Raw genomic sequence first — 19,679 nt, forward strand, 5'->3', positions numbered from 1 at the left:
TAGTGTTTCAGACATGAGTGTTATGTGGCTTTAAATACAGGTAAATTCAAATTATTTTTCTTATGGGGAGTTCAGAGAACTCTATAGAGGAGTGGTCTAGTTGTATTACTACTCGCATTAATAAAACCTGAGCCCACACTCCCAATATACAGATAATAACTTGTAAGTTACATACATGAACGTAGGAAAATATTAATGCTTGAAGACTCTAAAAACGGAATGATAAATAGAAACTCCAGTATGGTCTTCCTATAGGCAGCACACATCAGGTTTCGTTGCTCCCTGCGTCCACCAGAACTGTTGATTGCTCATACAAAAGCTTTCCTGAGCAGGAAAGATCCTTTCTTTGGGCAAGTTGTTTCTTTCTGTGAATGATAGAATTTCAACCGAAAACAGCAGAAATTTTTGTGATTTATTCACTACTTTATCTCCAAGGGCGTAATATCTTGGCACATACCAATAAATATTCAACCAGCACAAGTGTCTGTATTTCCATATCCACCATCATCTTTTTTGTAATACTGATGTATTGCCTTTCAAGATTCAAGTCTAAAGGCTCCAGTGGGGAGTGCTTCCTCATTTTATTTCCTTAGCATTTTGTTCATTCATTTATAGTACAGCATTTACTATATGTTTTCCGTGTTTTTTCCCTACTATCTCTTTGTGCCAACCTTATCCTGTGATCCAATACACACACCCATACATGTACTCTATACACAAACTTAAATTATGAGCTTCTTAATTGCAATGGTTATGGCTTTGCCATGTTTGTACTCTAGTACCAAAAGAATGGATGGCATTTATTCATGAATAATGAATGCTCAACAAATGCTTGTTTACTGATTACATAAATAACTGCATTACTGATGAAGGCAAAGAAATAAAAGACACAACTCACGTTAAAACAACTGCTTAGTAAAATATTAATAAATGTCCACATATTGCTTATTGTGTGTAGGTAAATCTGTTACTGATAATTACTTTGTCTCTAAAGAATGTATATTTCCTGCTCATTTGAATTCTGACTTCTAAAAATATTATTGTCACAATCAACAGGCTTCAAAGTTGGTTTAATATTAGAAGAAAGATTAATGCAATTAATATGGTTAACCATATTACAAGGTTAAAGGAGAAAAAAGCTGCCAATGTATGTGTAAAAAGTTTTAAATATTATTCAACATTCATTCGTGATAAAAAATTTCTAGAAGTAGAAGAGACTTGAGAGACTATGCTAAAAAAGCATCATACCTAATGATGAAACACTGAAAGCATAGCCTATCAGGTTGGGTATAAGCGAGCAGGCAGGGAGAGGCTTCAGGCAGAAATGCTGGTCTGATACGTCTGAAAGGAGAATGGGAAATAAAGAGATTTGCACAGAAACAGATTCAAAATACGATGCAAGTCTGAAAAAGTCTTGTCCAAACAAGTTCCTTGCATAATTCACATTTCATTGGTGAGAACTGGGACATGTGGCCACACATGGAGCTACAAGGGGATCTGGAAAATAGAGTCTAGCTGGGCATCCATGTGCTCATGAAGACAAGGAGAATAAATCTGAGTGCACCAGAAAGAGGCTCAGACAGCTACCTTTTTTCATTTGCTTTCTTCCCTTTGAGTTATATCCTTTCCACTGCACCCTGTGCCCTTTCTCCACTTTTTTTAAATTTTCTTTTGGGTCAATTCTCTCTCACTGCTTCACATGGAGATTTTTTTTTTTAATATCATTTGTTAATCCAAAAATAAAAGGTTAAAATTAGAGGCAGTGAACATTTGAGATAAAAAAAGAATTGCAATTCTTGGAAGCACTTATTCAGGCGGAAACCCAAATAGTGTTTCTTTTAGGAAGTAAAGACAAGGTTATTTACAACAAAGGGAGGGGAAATAATTATGTGAATAGAAGGAAGTCATTTCCATTCACATTAGTAAGCCAAGGAAGGAATTTCTATAGGTGCAAATAAGCTAAGTTATTCTTCAGGTACACATGGATGCCTTTAATTTTCAGTCTGATAGGATGCACACTTTCCTGTTAGCTTTGCAAACTGTTGTCTGGAATAAACTGTTGCTTTGGCCCAGTTCCAAAGTTGTTTTGCCCATTTCAGACATTCCACAGGTTGAGGAGTAGGAGGGAGATACAAGGCAGTTTCTCTGGGATAAATAAAAGCTCCACTTTTATTTTGAAGTGGCTCCATTTATATCATTTTTCATATATTCATTTTGTTTTTGACTTCAGTTTCTTTCCTTAGCTCTGCCTTTGTATCTTCATTCATTTTCACATTGTTTCTTGTTTTGTCTCTTGTAATAGAGAGTTCATATTTTTACTTTATTTTTACTTTTCTAGAGAAGCTTTCGCTAAACATTTCATTATTTTAGTAATTCTTGTACATTTATTTCTATTATTTAAAAACAATACATTTTTCAGTGCAGAGATCCCATGTCACTAATCTTTAAATGGTGGCATTTCTATTAATTTAGTCTCTTATTTGTGCAAGAACAATGTGTGTCTTTTTTAAAAAATGTTTTTAAAATGTGTTTATTGATTTTAGAGAGATAGGAAGGGGGAGAGAAAGATATGAGAGAGAACCATTGATTCTCTCTCCAAATGCGCCCCGACTGAGGATCAAACCCACAACTTAGGTATGGGCCCTGACTGGGAATTGAACCTTCAAACTTTTGGTGTACGGGATGATGCTCCGACCAACTGAGCCACACCATCCAGGGCTATTCTTTTTGATTCTCCTCCCTTTTTTATTGGAAAGTGTTGTGGTTATATTCTTAGAACTTTAGCTAGAAGAACCCATATTAGTTTATGATTTTGGAATGAGATCAGCTGCTTGTTGGCTGAGAAATCTCAAACTCTATGTTAATGAAGAAAAGGGAGACTTAATCTGAATACTCTTGGTACTGCTTCAAGTGCTTTGAACAAGAAGATCAGCTATCATGGTTTTGTGGGTAGAGGTAGAGATACAGAGACAGGTAGTCTGATTGGACAGAATGAGATTCCCTTCCGCTCACCATCACCTACAGTTTTCTGTGAGGACATACCACATTGTCAGAAAGAATCCACTTAGAGCTGGCACCGTTCTCCCTAAATGATTCATAAAGAACAATTCCAAACTAAAATGATAGTTCTAGTAATATGGAAATGATCAGGAAAAAAGCAAAAAAAGTGTATATCCAGGAATTCAAGAATTATTTTTTCCCAAAAGAATAGATTAAAAGTCACATCAATATGAAGATTATGTCTTCCTCACATGATGCTAGATGTTGTTTTGGCTAGAAAACTAATACTCATGGAAGTGAGTTGCCTTTGTTCTTACAGTAGAAAGCAGCAGTAGCACTCACTGATGAAGAAGTCATACAGAATCAGATCACTTATCATCTTTATCTCATTAAACAGAGCCCACAGAGCCCTGAGAAACTTCCTGCATTCCTCTGGCAAACCCCAGACCAAGGAAAGCTCCATCACCGTCTGGACAAAGTCTGTATAGTTTAACCACACGCAATGATGTGTCTCCTTTCTCGTAGGGGAAGAAGTTAAGATTCCCTAAAAACATAGGTAAGGACTCTAGAGGGTGAAGGTTTGATCAGAGTCTGCAGGAAGAAGGTTAAAGTTTGAGTAAATAAAGATCAGAAACAAGAGGGGACCATCTGAAGGCCCAAATGCTGAGGGCTTTCCCACCTTCTCTTGTGCAGTACACGAAAAAGAATGAACGTGACAGCTCCTAGGTTCTTCTACTTTGTAGTAATTGGAAGTGCTTACTTAACTCTTGTGTAAAAATAGCTGCTTACAAGATTGAACTCTTCTGTAAAAATAACTGTTTAGATGGCCACGATAGATCAAACAGATAGGAAGTCACCAAGAAGCAAACAGTAAAGGAAATCCCTTCTCTCTCTCTCCAGTGTTGCAGCTTTCTTTTGGCGCCTCCTGCTGGAAGAGTGTAATGTGGCCCATCCTGGGGAAGTGAAAAATGTGGCTTGCAGAGGCTGGGCCCCACAGCTGCACAGGAGAGAATGAAAGGGGAGGGGAGCAGAGCTGAATTACAACGCCTGGCCCAAAGATCTTCACTAGGGCAAAGACTGCTCTGTGATCCAAGCTCACGGACACTGTCTAGGGGTTGTTAGGGTCCCTCTCTTCTCCTGTGACCCCTGGGTGGCCTTACCCATTGATGCAGCATTGGCAGCTACTCCCGAGAAGTGGGTAGGAGGGCTGCTGGTTTGGGTGACAGCAGCGTGCGTGCACCCTGAGATGCCTCTGTTTGGTTTGTGCTTTTCACCTGCTTCTAACAGTGGGGCGCGGGTGCACAGAGCGGTGTTATCATCTGAATACACTTGACCTTATTCTGCTTTAGCGTATCTTTGGTTCTTGGCGTTGGACACTCTCCCAAGTTCAGCTACCTGAGGGGCCTCCCTTGCACGAGCCTGGGAAGGCTAACACGTCAGTTCTTTAAGTGTCTTACATGTCAGGCAGTACATTCTTATCCCGTTCTGTTTTCTACAGGAAAAGATGAGACGTGTTCCCTGTTCCCTGAACGTGATGATCTAAATGCTGTCTCTGTTCCCCTTGCCTGCATCCTCTTCCCTGAGAATGGTGTAAGCATTTAAAATGCCCCTAGAACTTACCTCTTACATACTAACACCTGCTGGGTCCCTACGAAGACTCCACCAATGGTCCCTCAAGTTCCAGGAGGACCTTGTGAGACTTCAGTGTGTCAGGAAAGGGACCTGCGCGCGCTGTTAACTGCTGTACCCCAGAGCTCAGCATAGAAAACGTGGGCCCCGGGGTAGTGGAGGAGGCTATCCAATCTGATTGAAAGCCTGGTGTCTACTTTGTGGTGTTTGGAGCCTTCCCTGACTTGTGTGCACTGCCCATCTTCCTGCAGGTAAGGAAATGAGCAAAGGCTATGAATGAGGATGTCCCAGAACAAGAGACCGTGAGCCTGAGGGCCTGGTGTGGGGACATGTCCAAGCCCATTAGCAGTTAAAGGAGAGGCCCTCTCACCATCAGAACACTGGTGTGTGTAGGTGACGGGACCCCGTGTGGACTGTGCCAATGTGGCCTGGCGAGGAATATGGACTGCCTGGGTGAGGGCATCCCTGCAGAGCTGGTGCTGCCGGTGCCGTCAGAGGTCCTGACCTTCAGCCTCGTCTAGCCAGGTCTGGCCTGTCTCCCCTTTTCTCACTGTGAGAGAGGGCCTATCCTGAGTGGCCCCGTGACTCCCATGTGTGTTCCCAAGGTTTAGTCTCAGCATGGGCCTGGATGACAGCCCCTCCCAAGCTTAGCCCCGCTGACACACATGGCCCCTTCATGGTGCTGAGCCTATGTAGGTAGTTTCAGAGTCAGGCATTTCAAGGAGGCTAGACAGACAGCCTCCCACCCATGTGGGAGGCCCCCGTGGACCCCAGAGGCACCACGTTCATACTCCAAACAACTCTTGTGCTGTTTACCGAATGTATGGAATAACACAATCAAATAACAGCTTCTTGGTGTTTTCGTTTTAGGTGCAGCCTACTGATTTCACCCTAAGGAAGCTGGCATTTATTTCTTCACTGCTCCCTATACACTTGGGTTTACAACAAAATTACATTACAGCTTTAGTTAGCTCTGAGTTGAGGACCTCACTCTGAATTTTGAACCTTGTCCCACCATCTCTAAGCTCCCAATGCTGTGGGCAAATGCAATGTCGCCTTAACTCTTGATTTGTGGCGTGAAACCGGATCGTTTCTCTTGCTGGAAGTTTTTAGGGCCTTCTTTTTGTCCCGAGTGTTACGTTTATGAAAATGACCTTTGTGTGGGTTTATTTTCATCCCCGTTGCTAGGTCCCCAGTGGCTCTTTCAATTTGGAAATTCCTGTTCTTTAGTTCCAGGAAATTTTCTTGATTTTAATTTTTACTTCCTCCCTCTGTTTTCTCTGTTCTCGCTGTCTGTGGTAAATATCACTAAGACCATTTGACTTGACTGGCCTCTAAAGACCTTACCTGTTACCTATTTCCTTTTCCTGATATTTCAATTTACTTTCAAGGAGATGCTTCAACTCTGGTTTCCAATTCTTTCACTGAGCTTTTCCTTTCTATTAATATATATTAATAAAATATATTAATTTCCAAGAGTCATTTTTGTTCTCTGAATATCTATTTCTATAGCACTCTAATATTTTTCCATGATCACACTATTTTCTATTTCTTTGAGGAAAACAGGGTCTGTCTGGAAAATCATGGTAAAAATACACACACACACATATCTGTATTTCCTTACAATCACCTTTATATATGAAAGCTGAAACTTGAACACAGAAAAATATTCTGCAAGCAAAGTCAGCAGAAAAATCGTTGATTTGAGAAAACATTTTAAGACATGAAAGTTTAAGTCAATTTGTACTAAGAAAACTCCTTTAAATTGTCAAGAAAAAGACACAAAACTCTACGGAAAAGTGGGTGAGGGCTGCGAGTAGGTGGCCCAATGAACAAATCCACAAGTGGTCAGACTGGAGAAAGGCAGACTCACAAGTTGTCTCGGAAGCAAGAACGGGCTCCCTGTGTCAGGTGCGCTGAGGTAGTGACCTCAAAGGAGACAGCGCAGAGCAGGGTGCGGCAGAAAAACTCTGAGGCTGGAGGCTTTGTGGTGGCTTTGCTCTGGGACACACTGGTCGGGGAGGATGGGGAGGGCGTGGTGGTTGGGGAGCCCAGTAGTACATAAGGAAACCCCCAGGCCCCTCCCACCCTGGGGTGCAGCAGGAGACGAAGGTGTTGGGGCAGCTCCGAGGGGCGGGGCCTGTGCCGTGCTCGGGATGGGGGGTGGGAGACTACTGGAGCTGAGCGAGCCACCTAGGGGCCCAGCTTCCGCCAGGCCGCCACCTCTGTCCACCCACGCACCACTCTGGAGAGGGTTTCCCTGAGCAGGGCAGCAGCTTTGAATGAAAGGAGTTCTGCTGGCTCTCCCTACCGCTCTCTTCTTCCCTGTTTTCTCCCCCACTCACAGAACCGGGGCCACAGGCCCGGGTTCCTGGGCCCTCTCCTGTATCCAGTGTTGTGTGTCTTTCTGGGGCCTCTGCCGCGTGCAGTGTCCCAGGTGCAAGGGGGGCGCCCTGTGCAGGAGCATGCCCTGGAGACGTGGGGATACTCAGAGCGAGGGTTTTCTTGCAGAGCGGACTCCTCCAACACCCACCTGGCCCACGTCAGGGGTGTGGCACAGTCTCTGAGCCTGGGTTCAAATCCCTGTGACCTTGGGGAAGGGTCCAGGTCTCCTTCTGTCACAGAAGCCTTTGGGACAGGCAGCCACGAGGGTAAGTGGGGTCTCCTGGGGTCCCTCCTGCCCTCTCAGGCACAACCCCCGCTGGAGGGGCTCAGGGGCCTGGGTCACTGCCACTCCCTGCTCTTCTGGGCCTCCTTCCAGTCCCTCCCTTGTCGTTCTGCCTGCCTTCCTCCTCTGGGCTCCTCAGCTCTGCAGGTAAACACACGCTCAGTCGAAAACCACAACCCCCGTGTCCCCCACGCACGGCCAAGTGGACACACTCAGAAGTGTGCCCCTAGAGCAGTGGCCAGGTGACAGCATTGCACCTGGGCTCTCCACTCCGAGTCCCATTTCCAGATGTGGGTGCCTCTGGCCTTCCTGCCTCCTGCGTGTCCTGTGGGCCCTGGGAAGGGTAAGGCAGCCCCACAGCAGCCTCATGGAGCAAAGACAACACGGCTCTGCCTCCATGGGCACATCAGGAACGGGGCTGTCTTGACCTGCCGTCAACCTGGGCTCCTCCTGGCTGGAGACCATCAGCTCCTAACTGCCTTCCACCTTCTCCAGGAACAGCCGTGGTTCTTCCTCTCCTCCTCCTTGGGTAGATTCCTTCAGGAAGTCCTCTCTGACTGCTTCCCTGACCTTTCATCACACTATGGATACTCAGCTTAGTAGGGATTGTGCACGGTTTATGTAATGATTTTTCAGCTAACAACATGATGATGTTTACATTTAGAAGACATTTCATCACACACTAAGAAAATTGTGGGGTTTAATTCTCTAAAATTTCAATCAATTTCCTTATAAACATCTTGCATTTATTGGCATCATCCCAACCAGTTCCATTCTAATTAGTCCTTAATCAGTACTTAAAAAGTGTCAGAAATTCCCTTCAGCCTGGAATTTTTTTTTTTTTTTTTTTTTTTTTGCTTTTATTCTGATTTAGAACTTTTACTTTTGTAGATGATACCTACAGGTATTACTTAGCCTAGGTAGTGTTGTTCAAGGCAAAGGAGATGACCACCCTCCTAAGTATACCAGTTCTGCATTGGCAGAGACCTAAGAATTGGGCCAAATTGAATCAAATTCCTCAAAGTCAGAGAGTCGGAGGAGAAGGGGTATTCCTGTGGGGGAAGGAATGCCCTGATGACGTCCCTGTGTGAGAACGAATTTAAATCTTACCCGAAATAATATATTCAGGGATATTAATGAACACTCCTAAGATTTTAGAGGGTAATAGGTCCTCAGGCAAGATTTCAAAAGTTTAGCCCATTTCTCACCACTTTTTGCATATATGGTATTACACACATCAAAGAAACCTGAAATCCTCTTTTAGTTTTCTCTTTGTTCCTTTCTTTCCAAAATCAGTTTGCTTGTCAAAAATTACTCCTCTCTGTGTTTCCCTTCAGTTAGATGATGACTTATTCTCCTGGCATTACACTTTCAATTTACAATAAACAGTACTCAGGGAATGAGTCAAATCTGGTAGACTCAGAGTTGTTTTGCTGCCAGATCAAATGGGCCTTTTGCTTTCAAACACGTGAGGTGCATTTCTAATGTTTAAATGTAAGGGCTCAACATTATAGTCAAGGAGGATTACTATATATCAAAAAAGCACATATTAGCACATTGTAATTTTTCTGATTAAAAAAAGTGTTCTTTATAAACAATTTTACCACACTAAAGCTCAAAGAAGAAAGATTAAAATCATGCATAATTTCCCCACTCAAGGCAAGTATTCCATAAGTGGCTATAAAATTATAAGGGTTTGTACTTAGAGAAGTCTAATATTTCTGCATTTTCATCATTTTCTCTGGTGAAATTTCATTATTTGGAGTTCTATTGCTACTGTTAATGATTTTAAAGACAGTAGCAAAATATATAGTATGTTTTTGTCTTAAACTAAATGTCAACCTATATTTAAAAACAAACCACTTTTGTAAATGAGCATTTTGCTTTCTTTACATTATGTTGGGTTAAATATTTTTCTCAATTTAGGTTAATACTTAGGGCTACAAATGAACCCTGAGGCATAAACTGTAGCCATTTGATTGAATCGATCTTTCTTAGGATAACAGAAACTCCAAATGCTGTTCTGGCGACTCCACAATTTTTCTGTGAGGCCTCAGCAAGTTAATTATCTTCTTTGTGTGCTTAATCCGCTTAGAGTGCAGTCCTCATCACTCCTGCCTGCTATGCCATTCTGTGAGGATGAATGTTTCTCTTTATGCTCTGTGTATAGAAATGGGGTAAAAGAGAGAGAGAATTAAAATAAGAGAACAGGGAACCTAAGTTTTGCATCAAACTAATAAACAGGGGTTCAATCAATGTCTACAGAATTCAAAATGTCTGCCTCAGTTCTTTAGTACATTTTAGAACATGATTTGAATTTTAAAATAAGATTAGAAGTCAATATTCAAATGAAATTGATTGCTTTGCAATTATTTTCCTCATCTATTCGAATGAAATTAAAAGTAACACCATCTGTGCCTATTAATTGCTATTTGGTGTGAGTATAAAGTGAAATTTAAAAATAAATGGAATTGTAGATTTTTTTTCAAAACAGTTCACATTAATTCGTTAAAGAACATTTGTAGAAGACTGACACAGCTTTTACTTAGAGAATAGTGACAAAGTCAGAAAAATGTAGAATTACAATGTATCAAAGAACTGCTTATTTAGTGCTACTGTGTCTCAGGCAGTGTCTTAAGGGTTAGGCATACGGCAATGAACAAACCTACAAACATTCTGCTTTCAGGGAGCTTACATTTTAGTGGGTGCAGACAGAGAGTAAATAAGTAATCAAATAACACATATGGTGTAGAACATGGTGATGAACTCTTGGGGGGAAAATGATGGAATATAGGGAGCGTTATTGATAAAGTCACATTTTAGCAAAGTCCTGTGGGAAATAAAGGAGTATGCCATGTGGATGCCTGAAGGAACATTTCAAAGGAAGCGAAGAGCAAGGAGGCCACCCGAGCTTCGGTGGAGTGATCGTGACTGACATTGTTAGGAAATGCAGTGAGGAAGGTAATGGCAGGGGGTTGGTGCTGGGGGAGGTCATATAGGGCTTGTGAACATGTTGCCAAGCAGGGACCAGGGCCCAGAGCAGGTCTGCCTTGGGCCGGCTGGTCTGTGTGGGTTCTTGACTTTGTTCAGGAAGGATTTCACAATGAGTCCAGGTGATTTTAATAGTATGTATATTAGAGCTGGGGACAGTAAATCAAGGAAGGACTTAGGGTAGAAGAAGCAACAAGGGAAACCCTCGAAAGGGCTGCTGTGGGTCTCTAGAAAGGTCCTAGGAAAGAAATGAGCTTAGGCAGGGCTGCTGTCAGCTCCCTGGCGAGTCGGAGAAAGGGGGGACCTTGGAGACCAGATCACGGGGCAGCCCGGGACCAACTGCTGCTGCCCACTGCTCCCCTGGTTGCATGTCTCATGGGGTCCCTTAAAGTCTAAGAAAAAGAGGTCAGAGAGCATATGTGGGTCCTTCGTTTTGAGGCTTTTTATCTTTCTTTGGCCTGCAGGAATCCTAAGGGAGGTCACAGGGGAGGGTCTTAATGGACTGTTCATTAGCTTTCCAGGTATGCCCTTCAACATGCTGATTCATCAACTCCTGTGTAGGGAGAGGGTCAAGGTTATTTCCTGGTTAGTTTTATTTTTAAAGAACATCAGTGAAGAAGGACCAGGACCGAGGCAGTTCTGCCCCAGGATGTTGTGGAATGTGTAAACCATTTGCCTTAAGTGTCCTTGGTTAGGGAAGATAAAACCTTGTGATTTATTAGTTGACTCTAAATTGTTCAAATTGTTTGGCCTTGTTTAATTATTTTGTTTCAGTTTCCCTTATCCTACTTGTCAAGGAATTCCCTACCTTCTTACTATCCTGCCTCAACTGTTGTAAGGGCTTTGACTATTAGAGTGAGATAAAAGCCAGCTGGAGAGTTTTGAACAAAAGAACGAGATGACCCAATGTTAACACAGGGACACATAAGTTCAGAGGATGTTGTGACGATCCCCAGGACAAAGAATAGAAATTTGTACTGGAGTGGTTAGCAGTGGAGGTGATCCGATTGTAGATATGTTTTGAAGGAAAAACTGACAAAATATGGTGACAGATTGGATGGAGTCTCTGAGAGAATTCAGTTTTGGTGGGTTTTTTTTTTTTTTCATGGAATTATTCACATTTATCACATGCCCATATTAGGTTGTGTAAAATACAACTCCTATTCAGCTTTGACTGGTGTTTGGTCCAGCAACTACCCTGAGGTTGGTTTTTAGCTTTCTAAAACCTACTTACTTAGAATTTTATGTGTTTCTTTGTCATCTGTTTTAACAATTATTTGTCCTGCTAATGTTACATCAAAACTCTGCCATTCCAAAAGAATGCAGCTGAGAACATGGGGATCTAGCTTTTGTCAGAAAAGACAATAGAATGTGAAATCCTTACTCATCAAACTATCTCTGGAAAGCAAATAAACCAATTGTCTTTTTGTGCTATATGCAGCATTATAATAAACATTGAAAGCCTTTCTTTACAAGCTTATTTCTACAATTTTCACTGAAGAGAACATGTTCTAATGCACTCTTCTTGAATCTTAGCAGACTAAGCAACCACAACTGAAAATGCATTCCATCTCTCTCCAACAAGAGACCACCCAGCTACTACAAAAAAAACCCCTCTGAGTACCAAACCATTTTTGTGTTTCTTTCCCTATGAAGTGAATCAGAGGAAAATTTTGTTACCATTTTACTGATCCATAAATAGGCATGGCAGCATGTGAAGGAACCTGTAGTAGTTAGCTAAGGCTGCCATAACAAGGTACCAAAAACTGAGCGCCTTAAAAACAACAGAAATTTATTCTCTCACAGTTCTGGAGGCTAAAACTCCAAAGTCAAGATGTTGGCAAGGGCCAAACTCTCTTTGAATTTTTTAGAGAAGAATCTGTTTCATGTCTTTTTCTTAGCTTCTGGTGTTGTCAGCAATCCTTGGCGTTCCTTGGCTATAAATGTGTCTCTCCAATCTCTGTCTGTGTCTTTATGTGATGTTCTGTCTGTGCATCTTGTGTTTTAGATTACGAGTTTATTATTTATAAAATGATGTAACTCCGAAACAGCCAGATGGAAAGATGCTTAGGGCAAGGTCTGTGGCAAGGGATGCAGAGTTTCCATGCCCCATCCAGGTATGCCACGCTCCCCAGCCCCCCCACGTGTTCACCAGCCTGGAAGCGCCAGGGTCAAGATTTTTGGTCCAAGTAATAATATTTTTAGTTAATGAAAAACTGAGCTGATAATTTTATACTGTGAATTTTATATTATGACATAGCCCCCCAAATTGCTTTAACACCAAGGTCATATATTTCTGCCAACAAAGATTTATTTCCTCTATAAACCCTAATTAATATATGTCACACCCCATGTAACTGGTCAGGACTCCTATAAACTTCAATCAGAAAAAGAACAAGACACCCTTGTTCTGTAATGACTATCAGGCTTCAACACTGTTTCTACCACAGATCCTACCAGATCTTTTGGATCAGTTTTCAAAGCACCGGATCATTCACCGGCCCCTGATACAAATTTGGAAATGAGCCAAGTGGAAGACCATCTCCATCTATTACATTTAATAAAGGTAATTCAAAACTTTGGTGGCCTAATTCAAAAAGTACCATGTCCTAGCTACTTTCTTGAAAGCCAGAGTGAGAGTCTTTCATTACCTATATCAAGAGACAATGCTTGCCAGGGGAGTATTATTTGGCAGACCCTTTCCTGTAAGCAAATCCTGTCTGACCCACCCAGGTATGGCTGGGTCTTGCTAATCCTGTCTCAGCCAGGCCTGCGGCAGCTGTCTAAGGCTTTCCTTCCTCATGGTTGGTTTGGGAGTTCATTTGGGCTTAAACCTGCAGGTGGAGCTGTGCGTGAGCAGAGGCCGCTGCGGGTGGCAAAGGCAAAGGAAGTAAGGCAGGGAATGACTCATCACTCATTCACAGTTGTTCCTGAATATCACAGTTTTAGTTTTTTTAATCCTTACCCAAGGGTGTGTTTATTCATTTTAGAGAGAGAGAAGGAGAAGGGGAGCGACAGACAGACAGACAGACAGACAGACATTGATATGAGAAACATCAACGGTCGCCTCCCGTATCTCTGACCAGAGATCAAACCTGCAACCTAGGTATGTGCTCTGATCAGGACTCGAACCTGCAGGCTTTTGGTGTATGGGAGAACATTCCAACCAACTGAACCACCCAGCCAGGGCCTGAATATCACCTTTTTAAATATTCAAAGGTCAGCACTAGTTTTTTTAAACAAGAGGCCTTGGGACACATTACTGCTACTGCCACTGTCATTTCTGGGCCCTAAGACATGTCATGATTCACTTAAGAAATACTTCCTGAGTCCTTAAATTAATACTGTCCTGGAGCTAAGGATTCAAGGGAAAACATGCGCTTCACTGTCATGATGCTTACATTCTGTTGGGAGAGACAAACAATAAACAAATATCTATGTTAAATAATTCCCCCCAAATGATATGGACTGTGAAGGACATAAACAGGGTGATGTAACTGAGTGTGTGTCGGGGGGGGGGGGGAGGAGTAAGATGTTTAGACTTCTTTAGAATGAGTTAGCAGAGAGGTGACATTTAACATGAGACCTGAAGGATGAGAAAGAAACTGCCACCTTAATAAACATTCATTTAAAGTCCAGTGTGTATTAACCTGGTATTAGGTATTGGGAAAGGTGTACCAAGAGAAAAATATAAAAATGAAGAAGACATGATCCTAGCTCTAGAACCTAATACCTAATAAGGAAGACAGACATATATGTATTAATAACAATAATTCACAACAGAAATATTATAAGAGAGAGGCAAAGAAAATGCCAAAGCAGTGCAGAAAGTGAGAGGCAATTCTCATTTAAGTATGTGAGAAGATTTGAACGATGAGCTTCATGAATGAGGTGACTGCTGAGCTTGGCGATGCTAGAACAATGGCTCATAGTCATCAAGTCCTGTCTATGTTGTAGCCCCTATGCTCATGCGATTTACAGGAATTTTTTTATTTTATTCTGCTAACCCTAAAAGGCAGCTACTGTTAATCATTCTCATTTCACAATAAATATATTAACTGGAACTTGAACTAAGTATGGAACTCATTCTTATACATATGCTAGGTACCTAAGTAAGGTAAGCAGTTGGTTAGTGATTTTTTTCTCTTTGTAATTTATTCTTCTGGTGTTGTCTATTATCTAAGCGACTCTCACTACATAATTCTGACTCAAAGTAACATTCCCAAAGTATAAGCACATAATAAAAACATTTAAAACTATGAAGGAAATGTTATAAACAATGCACAAGTTATTAAAACAAATTACATTACATGTATGTTGGTTTGCTGTTTCTTTTTTTTCCCCTCTCTCTTTTTTGGTGCTGTGCTTCATTTTTCTTTAATAAAAAAATGAAGCAGTAGGTGGTTTGCTGTTTTTTAAACAGAATTTTATTTGGTTCATTCCCCACTGAAATTGATATCATAAAGTAAATGCACATGTGTACACAAGCAGGGAAAGTGAATCACTTTTTAAATTCACTCCCCTGTAAACCCATATAACCACCAAAAGGTTCATGACTTAGGTACTCGGGTATGGCGCTAGTGGATAGAATTGGGACTCTTGCTGGAAACTTAATGCGTGAGCTTTAGGCTCCAGCAAATGCTGCCTTGGGAAAACAAGATGATAGTTTGTATGATTTGTATTTGGAATGAAATAAATTGGCAGATTATCTCCTTTTCTTTTGTCTTTTATGAAATAGTAATATAATTGTGATCCTGGAGATGTAAGAAGTCACAGGTTGATTTATTTGTTATTTTCTGCCTGTGATATATGAGAGCTGATCCTAAAAGTTACATTCTGCTATGTTTTAGGTAGTGATGCTGAGTCAAAGATAAGACTGTATCAAATTTTGAAAATAAGACATTGGGTATTAATACTAAGGGTCTCTGGGTTAAGTTTACTTCGGTGCTGATTGTGACTTTTCCAATCTTTTAAAATTTATGTTCTAGCAGAAATAAATTGAGAAGCATAAACTGAATAACATTGTCTATTTGACTTCTCACTTTTGTATGACTTATTCTTTAAAAACATGTTCCGGAGTTTTAGTTTGCTTGTTTTACTTTCTACCATCTTCAAAATCTGAGCAAAAAAGTTGACACAATATCAGGGGTCCTTACAAACTGCTAAGGGACCTAATTTGATATTGTAATGCATGAAATTATATATATATATGATAAATATTATTACATTATGTATATAGTCATCATATAATACATAGATAGTATACATGAGCATATGATATGCAATACATATATAACACAAATGAATGTATATTATATACTTTATACATAAAATACATTATTATCATAATATATAATTTTTTGATATTGTAATGTATAAAAGCAATATTCTCCTATCTTTAAACATCTGGGGAGAGAGAGATGAAAAGTTGTACTGATTAGAAATGGAGAGACAGATGGGTTGGCATTTGGATTATGAGGATGATCCAGAATTAACCTACAGATAGTTACTTGCTACTTTAGTCCCTGTAGCAGACTGATTTTTTAAAGACAATTTGCAATTGTATCTTTTATGTTCTTCAAGACACTTGCAAATACCCAAAATTTGGAGTATAAGTCCCTTCCCTTTGAACCTGGGCAGGACGTTGGGACTACTTCAAGTAAACTAAGGTCACAAAAATGTCATCCATATCTACTCGTTTTCTTGGAACACTTACTATTGGAGCAATAGCTATGCTCTGAAGGGGCCCAAGATGGCCAAAGAGGGACCCATGTGAAAGGGAACAGAGGCCCCTGGCCACAGCCACAGCTGAGCTCCCAGCTCCGCACCTACCTGTGCCAGGCACGTGAGTGAGCCATACTGAAACTGAACCCTCCAACCCCGAGTCAGGCCACCTCAGCAGACACCACATGAAGCAGAGAGGAGTCATCCAGCTTCTATCCTGCCCAGATTTCAGGTGTGTGAGCACAACAGTTGACTGATGTTGTTTGAAGCCACTATGTTTTGATATGGTTTGTTATGAAGCAATAAATAACTGAGGTAGTGACCTGAGAGTTCTGAAACAGCATAGGGGCAGCACTGGACTTAACCTTGACCAAAAGAACTCCCTCTTAGAGACCGGGCTATGACTCCTTACTTTCAATAAAATTCCATAGTTGAAATTAACCTAAATATATCCTTCAAGGAAGGAATGTAAGACAATGACATCCTCTCTTAACATCATGTTCTGCAAAACAGTTGTTTTGTCAATTGAATAACTAGACAATTTGTGCATGCATTAATTTACAGGTCCTTTGAGTGGGCCACTGACCATGGAGAACATCTTATGACTACCCGGGACCAACCACCGCCAGAAGAGGGTCATGAGACAAGTGACCTCATCCTGATTCCCAAGCCCTACCCCAGGCCCAAGGCCCCTACATACCTCATCCATGGGAACCCCTCCAGGAGCTTGACTTCTCTTTTTCTGGTTGACTCTATTGTGCCCAAACTTTTTTCAATAAACTTTACCTGCTTGATCTTGTACTGAGTTTAGCGATCATTTTTATGATGTTGAGACTCCAGAATCTGGCATTCAAGGTCTGGTAACAGTTACACTGGAACATGAATTTGCAAAAGCACTCTGTTTTTAGTTTCTGAAAGTGGTAGCTTTCAGGGACTTAAGTATTCCCTATGCAGGTAATATTACTGGAATCCCAATATTTTGACAGTATTGGAGTGTTAAAGTATTTGCAGCCATATTTTAGAAACTACACACCCATGGAAAAGATATTGGAAGCTACAGAAGAGGAGAAATAATCTAAATTGAGAGGAATATGTGAGAAAAGAAGAGCTAGATAAAGTCCCAAGGAACCCTGGCATCTGAGGGCTGGGGGAAGAGGAGTCAGTAAAGTTGGCAGAAAAGAAACTATCTGGGAAGGAGCAGAATGAGCTGAGTTTGTAGTAACTAAGATGCCAAGGGAAGAGAGCATTTTAAGGATGAGGCATCTGTCTGAGTTGATCATGTTTTATTTTTGTTAAAAGTTAGAATTAAAGCCCTGGCTGGTGTGGCTCAGTGGGTTGAGCGCTGGCCTGTGAACTGAAAGGTCACTGGTTCAATTCCCAAGGAGGAAATATGCCTGCGTTATGGGCCAGGTCCCCAGTTGGGAGCATACAAGAGGCAGCCAATTGATGTTTCTCTCACACATCAATGTTTCTTTCCCTCTCTTTCTCTCTCCTTTCCCCTCCTTCTAAAAATAAATAAATAAAATCTTTTTAAAAAAGAATTAAAAATAAAGATGTTGAAAGAATATGTTATATGTTATTAGGATCAAGGTAAAATAAAATTAATTTTACATATGGAAAAGATAAAAGACTAGCATATATGCCAGCCTTTTAAAAGTTTATAAGTATAGTTGAGAAATAAACTATATGTATAATAGCACAGCAGTAACACAGAGGAGAATATCAGTAGATTTGCAAATATATGAGAGTTCAAAGAAACTTAAGAATTATCTTAATAAGGTTGTTGGAGGTGGGCTTCAAGTAGTTAGAATGGCAGAGAGCAAGACAAGGATAGAAGGATGGATGTGTACATGAAATGCATATTGCAATTGGAAATAGCAATTGGAGCCAAGTGAGCTCACATCACTAAGTGTCAATAGAATAGGAATAAAGATTTTCAGGGAATTGAAGAGCCTGTGAGACATCGTTTCATGGAAGGTCTTTGAAGACACAGGAGCTTTCTGGTTGAGGAACGAAAGGATTAAGAAAAATCTGAAAAGAATTGAAACCTGAAATTTTACAAAGATATAATCTATAATACCCAAAGGTAATCAGCATTAGTGAAAAATGCATTATTTCTAGGAACTATGTTAAGCATGTTAATATCAAATGTTTATTAATAATTCTGTTGTTAATGAACCATGAGGTTTGAGCAGTACCAGACCAATTATTTGTTCTTTTTTTCATAGCAAAGTATTATATGATCCAAACTTTCTGTATAATCATTCAACCCTTTATTTTAATTTTGCATATGTACGTTTTACAACTTTTTTAGCTAGCACTAATTCTAACTTTCCATTCACATTAACTGTGAAAAAAAATCTGTGAATATCCATTTTTCTAAGTCTAACATTTTCCCATGTGTTCCATTCTTTTTCTAGATGTCGGAACTCATCATTGTCCTTCCTTTTAGCTCAGGACTGGGCTGTGATCCCATGACTTGTCTGGCCAAGGAAACTCCAAATTCATTGGCTGCCTTTCCAAAGACCAACAGATGTTCCTGCTAACATTGTTTGTTAATCTCCTGAGTCAAAAGGCCTCCAATAGTGACGGAATTAACAACATATTAGCTTTCTAAACCACAGCCTATTGCAGAAGAGAAAGTAAACAATTCCAATAATGTTAAGAAACACGTTTTTTGAGTAAAGGCTCATCCATTTACTTTTCTGTAGCTTCTGACATCTAAAGAGATATACTACCATATCAGTAGCAACCAAAGCAGCAGCAAATTCTCAATTTACATTGGTCTTTACAATATATCAATAAACCTGAAAACCACATTGATGGAATGACTCAGATACTAGCTTAATTATTATAGTGATTAATCCATCTCATTTTAATTGAATCTCAGGCGTAACTTTTCAGAGAGCATGCATTTTCCTTTGAAACAATGGTAAGAGAAGCCTTAGATATTTGCTGCCTATAATTAAAAGGACCTTCAGTGTTTGCTAAACTATAGTATTCTATAGTAGATGGTCAGTCAGTTTCTTATTTATGAAATACATATATTTATTTGAGTTTATTTTTAATATTAGAAGCAGTAATATTACTCAAAAGTTTAAAAAAGTAGCAGATAGATGCCAAAGAACAATATATATGGACCCACATCTTCCTGAATAGCTGGAAAATAAAACATATTAATTACCTTTGGCTTGGATTGCCTGAAAGGTCACTCTTACCTGTGATTCATAGCTTTAGGATCTTTATTGGAGATTAATATAGCCATTGACTACAATTTCTTAAAGTGATTCTGCCTTTCCCCTTTTAAAATATAAATGCAGAACCTCGTTGCTAAAGGATATAATCTACTAAACATAATTTTATACTTTATGAGTTTAATAATTTAATACTGCTTTAATGATTCACAATATTAAAAAATTTAAGATCTCTATTTTCAACATTAATTCTAATTGTACAAAATAGCATATGGAATATTTATCATCTCTTTCAAATGATTATTGTGTTACTCTAGGTGATCTGAGAAGCAGATGCCAAGACAGCATTAAACAGGGAAAGATTTTATGGTTGATGGAAATGTCTGCGCTAAAGAAAGTGGGGAGAGAGTCAGAGAAGGCTACCATGATGTAACCACGATGTAAGATCAGATTTGATGTAAATCTAATATCAC

This window comes from Pteronotus mesoamericanus, unplaced genomic scaffold (assembly GCF_021234165.1).
Source record: "Pteronotus mesoamericanus isolate MK-2021 breed Mesoamerican mustached bat unplaced genomic scaffold, CSHL_Meso_final scaffold_21, whole genome shotgun sequence".
Taxonomy (NCBI): Eukaryota; Metazoa; Chordata; class Mammalia; order Chiroptera; family Mormoopidae; genus Pteronotus; species Pteronotus mesoamericanus.